Raw genomic sequence first — 15,528 nt, forward strand, 5'->3', positions numbered from 1 at the left:
CTCTGAGATTTGACTAATTTGTTTATTTAGAAAATGGCATTGAAGCGTCTGTTCTGTAAGGCCTTGCAAACACCACTGGTTACTTTATGCTAGTTCCTCTTCTTGCTTGATCAAATTTCAATTTGTGATATGTACCAATGAAATGCCATATAATCAATAAATAAGATTTTTTTCCAAAAACATGATTTGTTTTGCTTCATTAGCATAAAGATATATAATACTGATCAGCCATAACATAGGTGCTGAACAAATATGAAATGTACTAATGCCCTGAATGTTTTCCTACTATAAATACTTAACAAAAGTTGTAGTTCCACCATAGTAGACAAATGACATTGATATTTTTTCTGTACTTTATTTAGGTGTTTTCTATGGATGCCATTAGTCTTATGCACCAATTTGGGACAATTGTATTCTGTTTTATATTCCCATGAAACTACACTGTCCCGATATAACAAGTACTGATACCGTTCCAAACTAATCTGTTAATCTCACCAGGGCCAAATGCCAAAGCACATAGCCAATGACTTTCCATTTTTTTCTGAGTGAGAATGCTGTTTTGCCACTTTTAGCAATATTGCAACAATATCATGGTGGCGGACACCAGCAATAAGCTTCACACATTGGACCCATGTCGCAAAACAACTTGTGAACAATGCATGCCCACATATCTCAGTTTGAGGAGGATATTTACCATTAAAATAACACATAATATTACAACAGGTACCTGTAACTTTTTCTTTTTCTCAGTACAAACTGGAAGTCTGGACATGAAATTTAAGGATATCATTATACAAGAACTGATGTTTGTTCATTAAATACCATTAACATCCGAAAAGGACAAAATATGAAATTGAACAATTTTCTTCTCCAAAAATGTTTTAGGAGGATATTTACCATTAAAATAACACAGAATATTACATCAGGTACCTGTAATGCACAGGCTAACATTATTTACCAGAAGCAAGTCATGAAGAAAATTTGCATCCGGATACCTTCCGGAAACCTTCCGGAAACCTTCCGGAAACCTTCCAGATGCCTTCAACAACCTTCAAATTGCTTGGTATTTTCAAGTTATTTTTTTTATGTGTTTCACACTTAAGTGAACAAAATGCACCCCCCAAATTTTGACATTTTTTTTGGAAGGTTTCCGGAAGGTATCCGGGCCGGATCCAAAATGGGAAGGTATCCGGAAGGTTTCCGGAAGGTTTCCGGAAGACGGAAACCTACACTTTTTTTGCTGTGTATAGGACACCCTTGAACAAGAGGAAGATTGTTGACAAGGCAGTAGAGGACATGTTGGCTGCAGGGGTTATCAAGAGACCTAGATCACCATGGAGTTTTCCTATAGTAGTTGTTGACAAAAAGGATGGATCAAAACGCTTTTGTGTTGATTTTAGACAATTAAACAAAGTCACAAAACAAATATCACATCCTCTGCCAGTAATTGATGATATTTTATCATCATTAGGTAATGCATCCTACTTCAGCTCCCTTGATTTGAAATCAGGATACTGGCAAGTCCTTATGGATGAAAATGACAGTGAAAAGACTGCCTTCTCATGTCATCGAGGACTGTTTGAATTCTCAGTTATGCCATTTGGTTTGAGTAATGCACCTTCCATATTCATGGAGCTCATGAACATTGTACTTCAAGACTGTGAAGCTTTTGCTATTGCATATCTTGATGACATTCTCATATTCTCATCAACCAAAGAAAAGCACATGAAACACATTGGAAAAGTACTAGACAAACTGTGAGAACACAGTCTTAAGTTGAAATTGAGTAAATGCAGCTTTCTAAAATAAGAAACAAATTACTTGGGTTTTATTGTCAACAAGGACGGAGTGAAACCAGATATGGGAAAAGTAGAGGCTATAAGGTCAATGCCCCCTCCTTCATCAGTTAGGGAGGTCAGAAGCTTTATGGGAATGTGTAGCTATTACAGAAGGTCCATACCAAATTTCTCGAAAGTAGCTGAACCCATAATAACCTTGACAAAGAAGTATGCTAAGTTCAAATGGTCCACAGAATGCCAAGAAGCGTTTGACTTTCTGAAGAGCAGCCTAACTGTTGTTCCACTCTTAGCATATCCAGACACCAACAAACCATATGTGTTGTATACGGACGCTAGTGACACATGTGTAGGTGCATGTCTAACTCAGGCATGTGAAGATGGAACAGAATTTCTCCCAGGTATTTGTAGTGAAAAACCCATCTATTTTCTATCCAGTAAATTGAGTGGTTCTCAGATTAGATGGTCTACAATTGAGAAAGAAGCTTACGCTATCCATTATGCATTACAGAAATTAGATCACTACTTACACAATGCAGATTTTGTAATTCGGACCGACCACAAACCCCTTAAATACTTGTTAGAATCACCAATGCAGAACAGAAAGATTCAAATGTGGGCAATAGGCATTAGCGGTTACAATTGTAAGATAGAGTATATCGCAGGTACTGAGAATACTTGTGCTGACCTACTGTCTAGACTTCCAAGTCTAGGAGTGAAAACATGACAGTTACTGACATTGACCTAATCCAAGAAGACAGAGTTGACATCAGTGAGAATACTTTGCAGATTAATGCTCTGAATTCAAATAAGTTTGACCCGAAGATATTTGCTAGTTGTGAAGTTACAGAACAGGAATCCCCTGAAAAAGCCAAAGTAGGCATGTCTGGATACGACATGGTGACTGAACAAGCAAATGATATCAAAATTATGGAAGCAAAGAGAGCCATCAAAACAGGACAGGCAGGCAAAGTAGAGCAAAACAGGATGATTATCATAGAAGATATAGTGTACTTCATATCTGATCCCAATGATGATCCCATAATATGCCTGTGGGTACCAAAACAACTTCAGAGGTTAGTCGTTAAACAGTATCATGATGACAATGGACACATGGGCATAGATAAGACATATGATTCTATCAAACAAAAATATTACTGGCCTAAGATGTACAAACAGACAAAAGTGCGGATAATGTAGCACATCTTTTAATTGAAGAGATCTTCCCAAGATTTGGATGTCCCTTACAAATTGTCACTGACAATGGCACAGAAAATGTAAACAGAGTAATGAGAGAGACATTAGAAACACTAAACATAGATCATATCACTACTTCTTACTACCGACCACAAGGAAATGCTAGGGTGGAGAGATTTCACAGAACCCTTCATGATGTTCTGTCAAAAGAGTTAAAAGACGATCTCACGACCGGGGATCTCTATTTGAACCAAGCATTAGCTGCAGTTCGATTCAATATAAGTGAATCTTCAAAATTCTCTCCTTACTTCCTGTTATACAATAGGGATGTTGTGTTACCAATAGATAACCTATTACATCCTAGAAGAAGGTATGCGGGTGAAGAGCAGCATAGGATAGCACTGCAGCAACAACACAAGGCTTTCACATTAGTACATAGGCATTTAAAGAAATCGAAGCGAAGGCAGAAACATTACGCTGACAAAGGTGCAAAGCCTGTTGAAATAAAGGTAGGGGATCCTGTTTACTATCAGCGTCATTAACGGCAAAGCAAGCTCCAAAGTAAGTGGATCCCATACTATCGGGTAGTGGAACAAAAATCCCCTCTTACTTTTGTAATAAGAAGTCAGTTAGATGGCACAACTATCTAAGCACATGCAGGGAATTTAAGGTTTGCTAAAATCGATGAATGGGAGATACCCATATCGGGAAACTATATAGCCCGTCGAAAGGCAACCTTAGTTGTACCTACAGAAAGTAGTGAAACGGACAGCGACGATGACAGAGAGACACCCCTTGATAAGATAGCTAAGAGGTACAGGAAAGAAAGGGATGACTCTTCTGATGAAGATGATATTCCTCTCATGGAATTATCTAGAAGTATGAGGAGCCGGGTACAAAATACTCTTTTAGAAAACAATGCTGAAATAGTAAACAAAAAGCAAGAGAAAACGGTAAGATTTGCAACACCAACAAAGTACAATAGTGACAATACCATAACAGAGAGTGAAACTAGTGATGAAGAACATGATGATAGACCTGAAGACATGGACACAGAAATGATGCAGGTCAATGTTATTGATAATCAAAAACTAGACACGAGAACGGACAGTAAGAAAGAACACAACGCAAAGACAAGACGACTATTAAAGGCAGTAATCAGCCTATTGTAGTTAGGATTCATCCTAATTATTGATGAAACTAAAAAAAAGGTTATTTTCATTCGTTACAGAATCATGACGACGATATTCCTTTTTCTCCTAGGGTTAACCATTACTAATTCGTTAATAATTCGGGAAAATGTAGTATTTAGGAAAATCAAGGACATTTCAATCATGAGATCCCATTGGCTTGTTACATTTGTCATTGACCTTAAACCGTATGAACGACTTATTGACAAACTGGAGAAGGATATAGAGGACGTTATAAGGGTTACAAGTAGTATAATAAGCCACCATTACAATCCTACAAAGAAGGATATTTTTGTGCTATTCAACGGATTAATCAATCCCTTAAGAAGACACAGATCAAACTTAGAAAAATGTTTCAAGACATTCAGACACTAAGCAAGGGTAGATCAAAGCGATCTGTACTTCCATTTGTAGGAAAAGCCCTGAGCTTTCTATTTGGCACGGTATCAGAAGAGGATTTAGGAACCATAGATAAAAATATTGAAATCTTATTTAAAATTCAGAAAGCTTTATCCCATGTTGCAGAAAAAAGTCTCTCCATACTGAACACTTCCAGAGTAGAAATCTCAGAAAATAGACATATGATCAATGAATTGGCAGTTGATTTACACAATGTGGATGTGAAATTCTTAAATATAACTAGAAGTATAGAGGACAAAATGTTAAATTTTGAGCATTATATGTTAGTGTATTTGGGATGTTCGTTGGTTGTCGGAGAAATTCGTGAAATTATCCAGAAAACAATGTTCTATCTACAACATCTTCAGTTACAGTTAAACATCCTTGCACTAGGAAGATTGACACCCAGTACTATCACCCCTTCTAATTTGAGGAAATTGCTCATTGACATTAGTACGCACCTCCCCTGTACAGTACAGTTACCAGGAGACCCCAGTAAAGAGTTATGGCGTTTCTATAGGACTTTAGAAAGTACTACAGTTATATATGAACATAAAATTCTAGTGATTATGAAAATCCCTCTGTTGGACATTAATGGAAGATATGAAGTTTATAAAACCCATAACTTACCGGTTCCAAGAATTGGAGTTAAACTACAATCAAATAAGTTAGGTGATATGGTTGCGCAATACCAGCTCGAAGCCAGTACACTTGCAGTAAATATTGAACGAACAAAATTTGTATTACTTACCTCGGAAGAACTAGAAGTTTGTACCCAACCACTAACTGGTTACTGTTCCATCCAAAGCCCGGTTTATCCCATAAACCTTAGTAAATTGTGTATAACTGCATTATTTGTAAACAGAGAAGATGATTTAAAACAACAATGTCAAGCTATTATCAGGTTGAACTCCGTTTTACCTCTAGCGGAGTATCTGACAGATGGGATATGGGTAATTGCTACAAAGATAAAATTAGTATTCTCGGTTATCTGCCATGACAATGTAGCAGTGACCTCCACAGTACTTGTTGAGCCACCTTTGGGTATAGTCAGACTTAATATCAGTTGTTATGCTTCTAATGATTACATAATCCTACCCCCGTTTTATCGAAAAGAAAATCAGTTTCACATTAAAGAAGACTTCTTTGATGCGGTCAAAGTATTCAATTTGACTAGTCTTAAATGGTGGGAACCTGTTCATTCCACCCTCAGTAAGACAAATCTAACTAAATTACCAGATCAACTGGAAGATCTGAAAACGATACCCATGGATCAGTTATTAAATGAACTGAGGGGTATGCAGAACCAGGTCAAACAGAATAAGAAATCAAAATGGCCTTATGCACTGTTGGGAGTCTCAATTATAATAAGCATAATAGTAACGGTATTAAGTTATAAAAGGTTCAGAAAATGGTTAACCCAGAGATGGAGAGGTAAGAGAGTTACCAGGGTCAAACCCAGTTACGAGATGGCGCCGATGAATTCGGAGGGAGAGGTTTCTACCCGCAGGCAAGACGTTTGTGCTGCGCCAACCCGTCAGGTAGACAACTCGGGACTCATGGTCAACCCAGGACACCAGGTGGCGACGGCTGAGCCAGAAGGCATGGGTATTGCCCACAGAAGAGGGTTATCTTCTGCGCCATTGAAGGACGAGGAGACGTCAACAGAGGCAACAGTCGATGCAGTACGACGTCTATATCCAGCCTTACAGTGAAGGGTAACAAGGTGTTGGTGGGAGATCGAAGGAGTACTCAGAGTGTGTTGTTCAAGTGAATGATGCTGTGACAGTCGTCTAAACGTAACAAGACTTTGGAAGCCACATCAGTGTAAACTGTGTGCTATGTGGTTTTCCATGTGTACAGAGCCATTAAAATCCAAATGATGGTTGACTGTGTACAGAACAGTTATACTCAAAATGATGATGGACATAGTTCTCCTGGGTGTACAGAACTGTGATACTCAAACTGATGGTGGAAATAGTTCCCCATGTGTACAGAACAATTATAATCCAAATGATGGTGGACTTGGTTCTCCTGTGTGTACAGAACTGTCTTACTCAACATGATGGTGGAAATAGTTCCCCATGCGAACAGAACTGTTATCATTGTATTACACTATAATCATGGAGAGTATCCTCCCAGTGGAATGTGTGACTCTGGGTAGTCAACACAGATATATGATTATACATGTAATAATGACTATTGTTAACTGTTTGACTTGTGTACATATATCAAACCATGCCCAGTTGCATGAATTGTAAGTTTATTTAGAGGACTATAACTGTTAGCAATTAATTGGCTCAAATTGTTAAATTGGTTTTGAATGTGTTAAATTGGCTCGTAGAAATCTCCAAGGGATATTTCTAATTGGTAGGGGGCGAGTGTAACATAGCTGTCCAGCACTAGGGTCAGTGTGCATCGACTTCGGTCACATACAATTGATAAGATTGCTAGACTCAGCAAATATCCTAAATAATTTGTTTGTCAAAGCAGAGATGTATACGATGATAATTAGTTGTTATCTTGTGCTGGACAAAGCTAATTACTGGCCAACTCTGAAATACACAGAGTTGCCATATGACCACTCGTTAAAAGAAGATAGGATACCCTGATACCCTATAATGTTTCGCTGACCAAGCCAGTGTCTTGCTGACCAAGCAAGCACACGTGGTGTCAACATGTGGTCATTACAAAGCAGATAACCTGGACTTAAATATCCCTTACGCAGCAGGAATAAGAACTGCTGACGTGCGCCACGATGCAAACTCTAGGCCACCACGTCAACCCAGATACCCTTTAAAAGTAGAGGTGTTTGGGACAGACGGCAGACAGCCCGAGACGAGCAACCTCACCAGCAACACAGTGGAAAAGGTCCCGAGAGCCAGAGCCAGGCATAGAACTATCTTGTACTGATGAAATAAATCTTCATTCCTGAACAACGAAACGTGTTTTGTTACAAAGACCAGAGCAATGCATGTACAGTAACGAGAACAATATCCCCTTTTATGATGTGTCGGAGAAGTCCGATGAAAGTGATATGAAAGTTCTTGCCTTGCGTGTATTGAATAACCAAGCTGAGAGGATGATTCACCCTTCCAACCCCAGGATGTTGCTACAGCACGTAGGATACGAACAAGTTCTACCAAACGTGCGAGGCCACTTATGACCAAATTCTACCACAGGAATGGTAAATTGGTAGTTGTTCAATGAGCCCTATGTAATAACAGTGCGTCTTATACTAACTGTACAGTTGCATCAGAAGTAAAGTACCACCTGTAAATGATCAGTAAACAGGGTACATCTAACAGTTGAGGGTGCGGCCACGGCCACGGTCACAATTTTTTTCAATCAACCTACTCTCAAGTGGAATGTCTATTTGGGAATATTTCTGTTATTGTGAACAAACCTGCCATTCACAGCCTACTTACATTTTGACATCAGTTTGATTACTCAGGAGTAAGTGAAACGTGGGTAAAATGGGTTGGTTTCTCAATATATGCATGACAGTCCAGTATAATTTATAAAGGGAGAACATTCCTTAGCTTAGGCAAAATGTTCAATATGTGACAAGTGAGGTTAGAATAAACGCTGACCTGACTGATTGAGACTATATCGAGGGTACAATCTGTTGGAGCATATCACTCACTAACACACTCATTTGAAACATGTTATATACATTTCAGATACGTCATCACTGTTTAGCTTGAGACAAGATGATTAAGAAAAATATTTTTGATATCTTTTACAGGTGTAACAAATGCTACTATACTTTATAATGAATGGGTAATTGGATCAAAACCAAGTTCATCATATATGATAAGCATTAATCAGGGAACTATTTTTCAACATAAATATGTTTCAACAAATGTTGCAACTGAAGCCAATATGTGTTGCTCGACTGTGACTGTGATGTGTTTGCATCATTGTTCAGCAAGATTCACAAGCAACTGGTGTTTGTATCATTTGTCAAAGATATTTTTCAAACTTTAGAGAATATTTTAAAACTATTATTGTTTACAGATTAAAATAAAGAAATGCATCAAAGAGGGTTTGGGTGATCCTGGCACTGCTAGGCTGGTTGGGCTCATCATCAGCCCAGGGCCCTTTCCCCCTCTTCACGCAGCCCAGGCAGCGAACTCACCCAGAACTTTTCGGAGAATGTGAAGACTCCCCAACACTGCAACCTTCTGCATTACTCATCTTGTCAGAAGGGTTGTATTCTTTGAAGTAAACCCGGGTACTCTCCCAATGTCAGTCAACAATAATGTGAGCTACCAAACCTAAGGCACCGAGAACAATTGGGAGTCGGACAAACAGGTACTTGGGATGCAAGCGTGACATTTAGCAAGCAAGATCCGCATATTTGCCATGTTTTTCCTCAATCTTGTCAATCACACTCGTGTCAAAAGGGACAGAAAATTCAATAATATAAATGATTTCATTGGATTTATCAAAAAGGACAAGAACGGGTTTGTTGGCTTGGATATGTCTGATACTGTAAACGGGCCTATTCCAAAGAATTTTGTATTGATCATTTTCCATAACGCTCTCTCTATATTCTGGGTCATACCATGAATGGACCTCTGTGTCAAATCCACAAGCATGGCGAAGACGGCAATACGCGAAGACGCAATGATCGAACCATACCATCATGTCGCTTAGGATACTGTGATTGTGCCAAAGCTGGGCATACACTAACAATGTTTTGGACAGTCTCATTAAATTCATTACAAAATCTACATTTCATATTTACATCTAATCACACATGGACGGTTTCGGGTGGGAAGTGACTGGTCCTGAATAGCAAACAGAAAGCCTTGTGTTTCACTTTCCATTCCAACCGACCTCATCCAAGTGAAGGACTCTGTTCTTCTTAACTGACTGTGTGCAGTGAACTCGACCCAGCGGTCGATAAGAAAGCCTCATCTTAGTCGATTTGATTCGATATGGTACTTCGCTTGGGTGACCCTTTGTTTCAGCCGCGGAACCGTTCAGTCGTGCTGTAGCCTGCTGGTTACTACACATCCAGGTTGAGACCTCTATATTTCGCTCATGTTAGCAACAAAAGCAACAGCAACAATGTTGCATATTGGTAGCAATAATATCATCCCGTTACAGTCAGCACCATGTAAGTCCATTGACTGCGACAAGGTAAGTTCTTCCAATATTGAATATTCAGTTCCATGGCATCACATAATTAAGATAGGATTTTCATTTCCAGTGCATAACCTATTTGCGACAGCGTGATATTGTCCATGTCTTCATTCAACTTAGTCACACGGACTTATCCGACGTGTGTCAGTTGAATACACATCTATAGCCACCAGGCCAAAAAGAGATGACGTAGACAGTTTTGTGATGCCACTGATTGGCTCACTCAATGCATACGAGCAAGACCGCGACAGAATTCGAAGCATGCTAACAATCAGTTAAGCCACCAAAACTAAAGATTCCCCTAGTTACAACACGGTTCGGTTGGACCCTGTTGTAACAAGACGAATGACCGTTTGGAGGTAGGATAAATATAACTAATGATTCTGTCTGCATATTTTATTGTATATCAGTGACGTCCGACATTCGACACATTCTCACAGATGGAATGTCACGTGGTTAACTGTTATGGTATAATTTAGTCAGTGACACTTTTAATCCGGCGCCTTTTAACTGGAACAGGAGATAATCGTCATAGTCCCGCCACGAACAGAACCACAACCATTGTTATGAAACCACCAGAAGTATGGGTAATGTAACGGATATGATAGTGTGTGGGATGGAAAACCACCAGAAGCATTGGCTTATCACACGGCTATGATAGTGTGTGGGAAGGAATGTTTCCCCAAATTAATCCGGATATTTGTGCGTGTTGAACAAGGATGAAAGTAAGTAGTCACAAAATACACGTTACGTTATTTATTAAAACCCATGAACTCATCTGTGGTGGTGACAAACCAAGAATGAATATGAGAATCATAATCGAACCCTATACAATATGATCTGGTACATCTAAAGGACGCCCCAAATATGTGATAATAAGCAAGAAATAATAAATGGAACAACAACATACTGGTAGACTTCGTGAACAGTACTGTTTATTTCAGTTGAACAATCAACAAGGATTAACTCAACATGTCATGAGGATACGGAACACGTGGGTTGATTCAAAACTAGAAAGAAAGATGCACTTTCAGACAAGTCACAGGATTTGTATGACCACATGTTATTGTCAGTGGATGACCCACATCAATCAAAGCTGTAAAACAAACATTTTTTTTACTTTTGACGAAGAGCCTCATTGTAAATAGATTCTTGTTGATACTCAAATCAATCAACCCGATTCCGATTGACAATTCAATAACAAAAGGATAACATAGCAAAAGGCGATGGAAAGTAACATAAATATTGACGCCATAGTTTCACAATATGTCAGAAAGGACCTTATATAGAAGGGCTTGGAACAAAGAGGAAGTGCCAGCACTGTCGTTACAGGAACATGCTTACAAGAACTGAAACGACCAATGACGTCATCGCAAAGGTCACATGATCCGCAGCACTCCCACCTGCAACGAAAAAAGAAGAGGTCATTTCTAAAATGTAGATCTTTAGTGTGCTATGTAACAAGGACTTTGTACGTCATGTTGGTATAAACTAACTCTAAGGATATAATCTTTCAAGGTTGACCCGTCACTTATTTCTACAAAAGTGATATTAGTACTTAGGTTTATTTCACATGAAATGGCGTACCATGCGAAATGTGATGGCTGAATACGGATATACGAATGCAGCCCTGTTGCGGTGTCACACTCCTGGACATGCTTGGTATGCAGAACAGGCATACTAACACGTGGCTCCTGTTTTGGTATGAAAATGAGCAAAACCTAACATCGGCCCAGCCATATGGCACTGAACAGTGTGTTCAGCAAAGCAGTAGGATGACAATCAGAAAAACAGGAATAGGAACATCTAGTGTACGTTTACCGAAGTGGCTTATTTGTAAAATCACAGTGGAACGTCTTCACTAACAACAAGGCACAATCAAGTTACCAATATTACAGCAGTTTTACCTTTTTTTCATCACATTTGACCGTTGATGTCAATGCGTACAATGAGATCAGTTATGTGTTTTATGAACATTCACTCACGTGCAAAATTTGGCGCTAGTGGAAGCGTCTCCCTTGGCAGCGTCGACCTCGCATTGACACGTGGCAGCTAGGGTTGGAGATATATCAACGATATGGAATTAGTTACTATTTCAGGTTGTAACCATCATGTTAATACGCATAAACAGTGACCATGTTTCCCTGATTTACTATAATCAGCTCGCCGTTGGCTCAGGTTGATTCTAAAAAGCTTTTAGATTAAGAATAATACCTTAGGGTTTCATCAAACTTGTCAATGATTGATTTCATTGATGCGTTGTGGCATTATAAGCTGACACGCCATGAGCCAACTGACATAATAGGATAACAAAGAACCGTTATCGTACTGAAATTATAGAAGATAAATTGATAACATTCGATCACAGATACTGTCGGCTCTCCAAAAGAAGAGTCTAACCATTACTGAAAAGCACAAATATTTACTGAATGTGTTTGGGTGTATAAGTTGCTTCCCTTAGCCGTGCCAGGATCCGCTGATAACTGATTGGACGATTTAATCAGAAACATAAGTCGCTTTTGGATTTCCTTCTGCATTATATTGCCACGATGTGTAGGCCTGAACCCACGTGCACACTATATACTTGATGCGTGTTCAGATATTGTATGGATTGTCTTACATTGGTCGAACTATAAAATCGCCGTTTTATAGCAAACTCAAATGTTTTTTCAGCTTATATACTAATCTCCAAGAGCATTTTATGTATTCCGGTCATTGCAGTGGTACTTTAATATGTCAACCTAAAACGTTATTTTCTTATCTGAATGGCCTTCGAGAACTTATATCTTCTAAAATGACAGTTTTTAACATGATCAATTCATTTACAGTACAACATTGTTATGACGAACTCGAAGGGAGGGTATTCCTTAGTGTAAAGTGCCTACCTGGACAGTCGCTTTCTGGCAGTGCTGCTCTTACAGCTTCAGAAGTCGTTGCAATGTCGCTCTTGGTTGTAGTGCCGTCGAAACTGGATGATGGCGCAGTTCTCAGGCAACTCAGCTCAGTTTAATGAGTGCTATAATAATTGCGCAGAAACTATCAGACTCATGTCATCAAATGCACGTAAACTGATATTCGTCTAATGTTAGGAGTTTCAGATAAATAAATAATGTGTTCATACATATATCAACGATGTACTGGAAACGTCTTTACTAAAACTGTCGATCAGTAGGTTCAACCCACTTCCGAGAACTTCCAAGTCAGTAGTTGTGTCTTCATTATACATGGAAATATATGATGGGAGAATCATTTTAATGTTTTTTTAATGCCGCATTCAGGGCCTGTAAACAGTCGAGTCTGGGCTAAAATAGAAACCAGTGGTTGATACTTTGGGTAATGAACCATGGCGTCGGAGTAGATGACGTACATTGAACCAACTCAACAGCTCGGACCACACGATGTATTTGGTTGCGTTTTACCACAACTCCAGGTTACTGGGGACACATGTAACACATAATTTCCTTATGTTGACGAACAATACAGACTAAATACTTCAAATATATACTCCAGCTGACAAACAACGCAAGTAACGACGCCGGTGAATGTGGAAGACATAAACTGTATGTACATTATATCATCAAGTGCATAAAATACTGTATTAAACTACTCACAATCAACACCAAACGATAACCTACATGAACAAACGTATCTAACGATATATGGACTGGATGCAGTTGGTCGTAAATTTTGGCTTACTAAAATCACGAGCACTACATTCAAATACGGATTTGGATATGTATTATACACGATGTTGGAAAATCAACCATGTTTCTGTCTTAACTTAACAAACGGGTTTTGGACTGTGACTTTTTAAGAATGAAACAGCAATATATTTCATAAATCTAAACTCCCAAGCCTATTCAACTCTTGAACCACAACTCTACTAAAAGTGCATTGGCTGTAAACCTTACAGGATATCTCTAACTCGATTCGATGTGGTTGTCATAAAATCAGATTTGAGACGGGAAGACATAAAGGTGAAGACCCAGAAGAACCAATATGTATACACTGTGTTCATTTTATATTATGTCGACATTTCTTGTTCGTGTGCCCCAAGTATTCAGAATTAGAAACTCGCTATCTGATGCGCATTATTTCACTAACCCATCTTTACCTTTGTAAGTCTTATGTCTTCAACGTGTTAACGTACGATTAATCATCGAATATATATATTACACTATGGAACTTGAAATGTCGCTCCACATGAAATGTTCAAAAATATATATTTTCATTGATACGCCAAACATCCTGTCTTTGTATGTCTATGGGCCTGTGGCCAAAGAACTTATGAATAACGCATTATATTACGAACAGTATACATATATTTCCACAATATAAAACGTACGTGGATATTTGTGCATCATTGGCATTTGGGGCATCATCGAAAGTTCTCTGGCAGATATATGTGTCATCAAAAGCTGTAAAAAATGGAATCGGGAATTATATCAACATGCATCATTTAACATGAATAGCTATATACAGGTGTATTTCTAAAATTGCTCTCGAAGGAAATATTATAATTTAGTATTTGCATTTGTTTACTCACTGCAAGATGTTGTAGATGTTACCGACGTAGTGGCAGCTTTCTTCAGATCAGCTATGTCGGTAGTGCTGACACAGGGCGCAGTCGTCAGTGGATAGAGGCATGCGTACTGGGCCTTGTAAGCACTAGGGCAAAGAAGGATGAATACTATTATTGTAAGAGATGAAAACATAAGACTAAGTCTGGTATCATTACCCTCTCCTCAGACGGGCATTTGGACAGACAGGGGAGGAGGGTCTGACTCCATCTTGATGTGAAAACATGGATTGGTTGGTTCGTTTGTTGTTTAACGCCGCACTCAGCAATATTCCAGCTATATGACGGTGGTCTGTAAATAATCGAGTCTGGACCAGACAATCCAGTGATTGAAATTATGAGCATCGATCCACGCAGTTGGGATCGATGACATGCATCAACCAAGTCAGCGAGCCTGACCACCCAATCCCGTTAGTCGACAGTCATCCTTTACGGCAAGCATGGGTTGCTGAAGACCTATTCTACCCCAGAATCCTCACGAGTCTCTAGGATATCATTGAATTTCCGAGACAGCTACCCCACACCGATAATTAATCTATTTGATACATGTAAGTGCAACTCTGAAAATAGTCTTTGCGATGTAAGCCTTTTTCTTGTTTTTACAAATATTCCCGGGTCCTTTTCTTATGTCGTGTGTATTTGTGAAGTGGTACCCGACAAAAAACAAATGTGACAATATAAACTTGATTGGTGCCATGTTATGTCAGTGAATTCAACGTTGTCATTTCAGAAAGCTGTCAGATACTCTCCAGACAAAACATAAGCCTTGGTATTCTGCAGAACCAGGTAAAACATGAACCATGAAGAAAATATCTCTTCACTTCGCTCTTACTTCAAAAATCATAACGTAACTCCAAAGAAACAATACAGGTAGGTATGTGGACACATACATGTAGTGTGTCTGAAATAGCATTCATGTTCCTGGAAGTAAACCCTACCGCAATAGATATTTTTTGACAATGTATTAAACTCACGTGCACTTGATGGCATCAGAAGATATGTCTGCTTTAGCGGCATCAATCTCACACTGACAGGCGGTGCTTACAGCTAACATTAACACATAAAATAGTATTGAAAATGTTATGAAAGAGTAATAATGATAAAAGCACAGTGCGTTTAAAACATTGGCGTGTGATTGCAATGATGTTACCTTTCGTGGCTATTACTGTGGTAGGCATTCGTATTTATTTTGTTTATATGTTTAAGTGAAAGA

General features: G+C 38.8%; 1 pseudogene; it reads right to left on the minus strand.

The window, feature by feature from the left end:
* Positions 1 to 11,062: 11,062 nt before the first annotated feature.
* Positions 11,063 to 15,528, minus strand: part of LOC139462367 (uncharacterized) — a 112,339-nt pseudogene continuing 107,873 nt past the window's right edge.

This window comes from Haliotis cracherodii, unplaced genomic scaffold, assembly GCF_022045235.1.
Source record: "Haliotis cracherodii isolate W230 unplaced genomic scaffold, xgHalCrac1.p SCAF_15, whole genome shotgun sequence".
In the NCBI taxonomy this organism is placed as follows: domain Eukaryota; kingdom Metazoa; phylum Mollusca; class Gastropoda; order Lepetellida; family Haliotidae; genus Haliotis; species Haliotis cracherodii.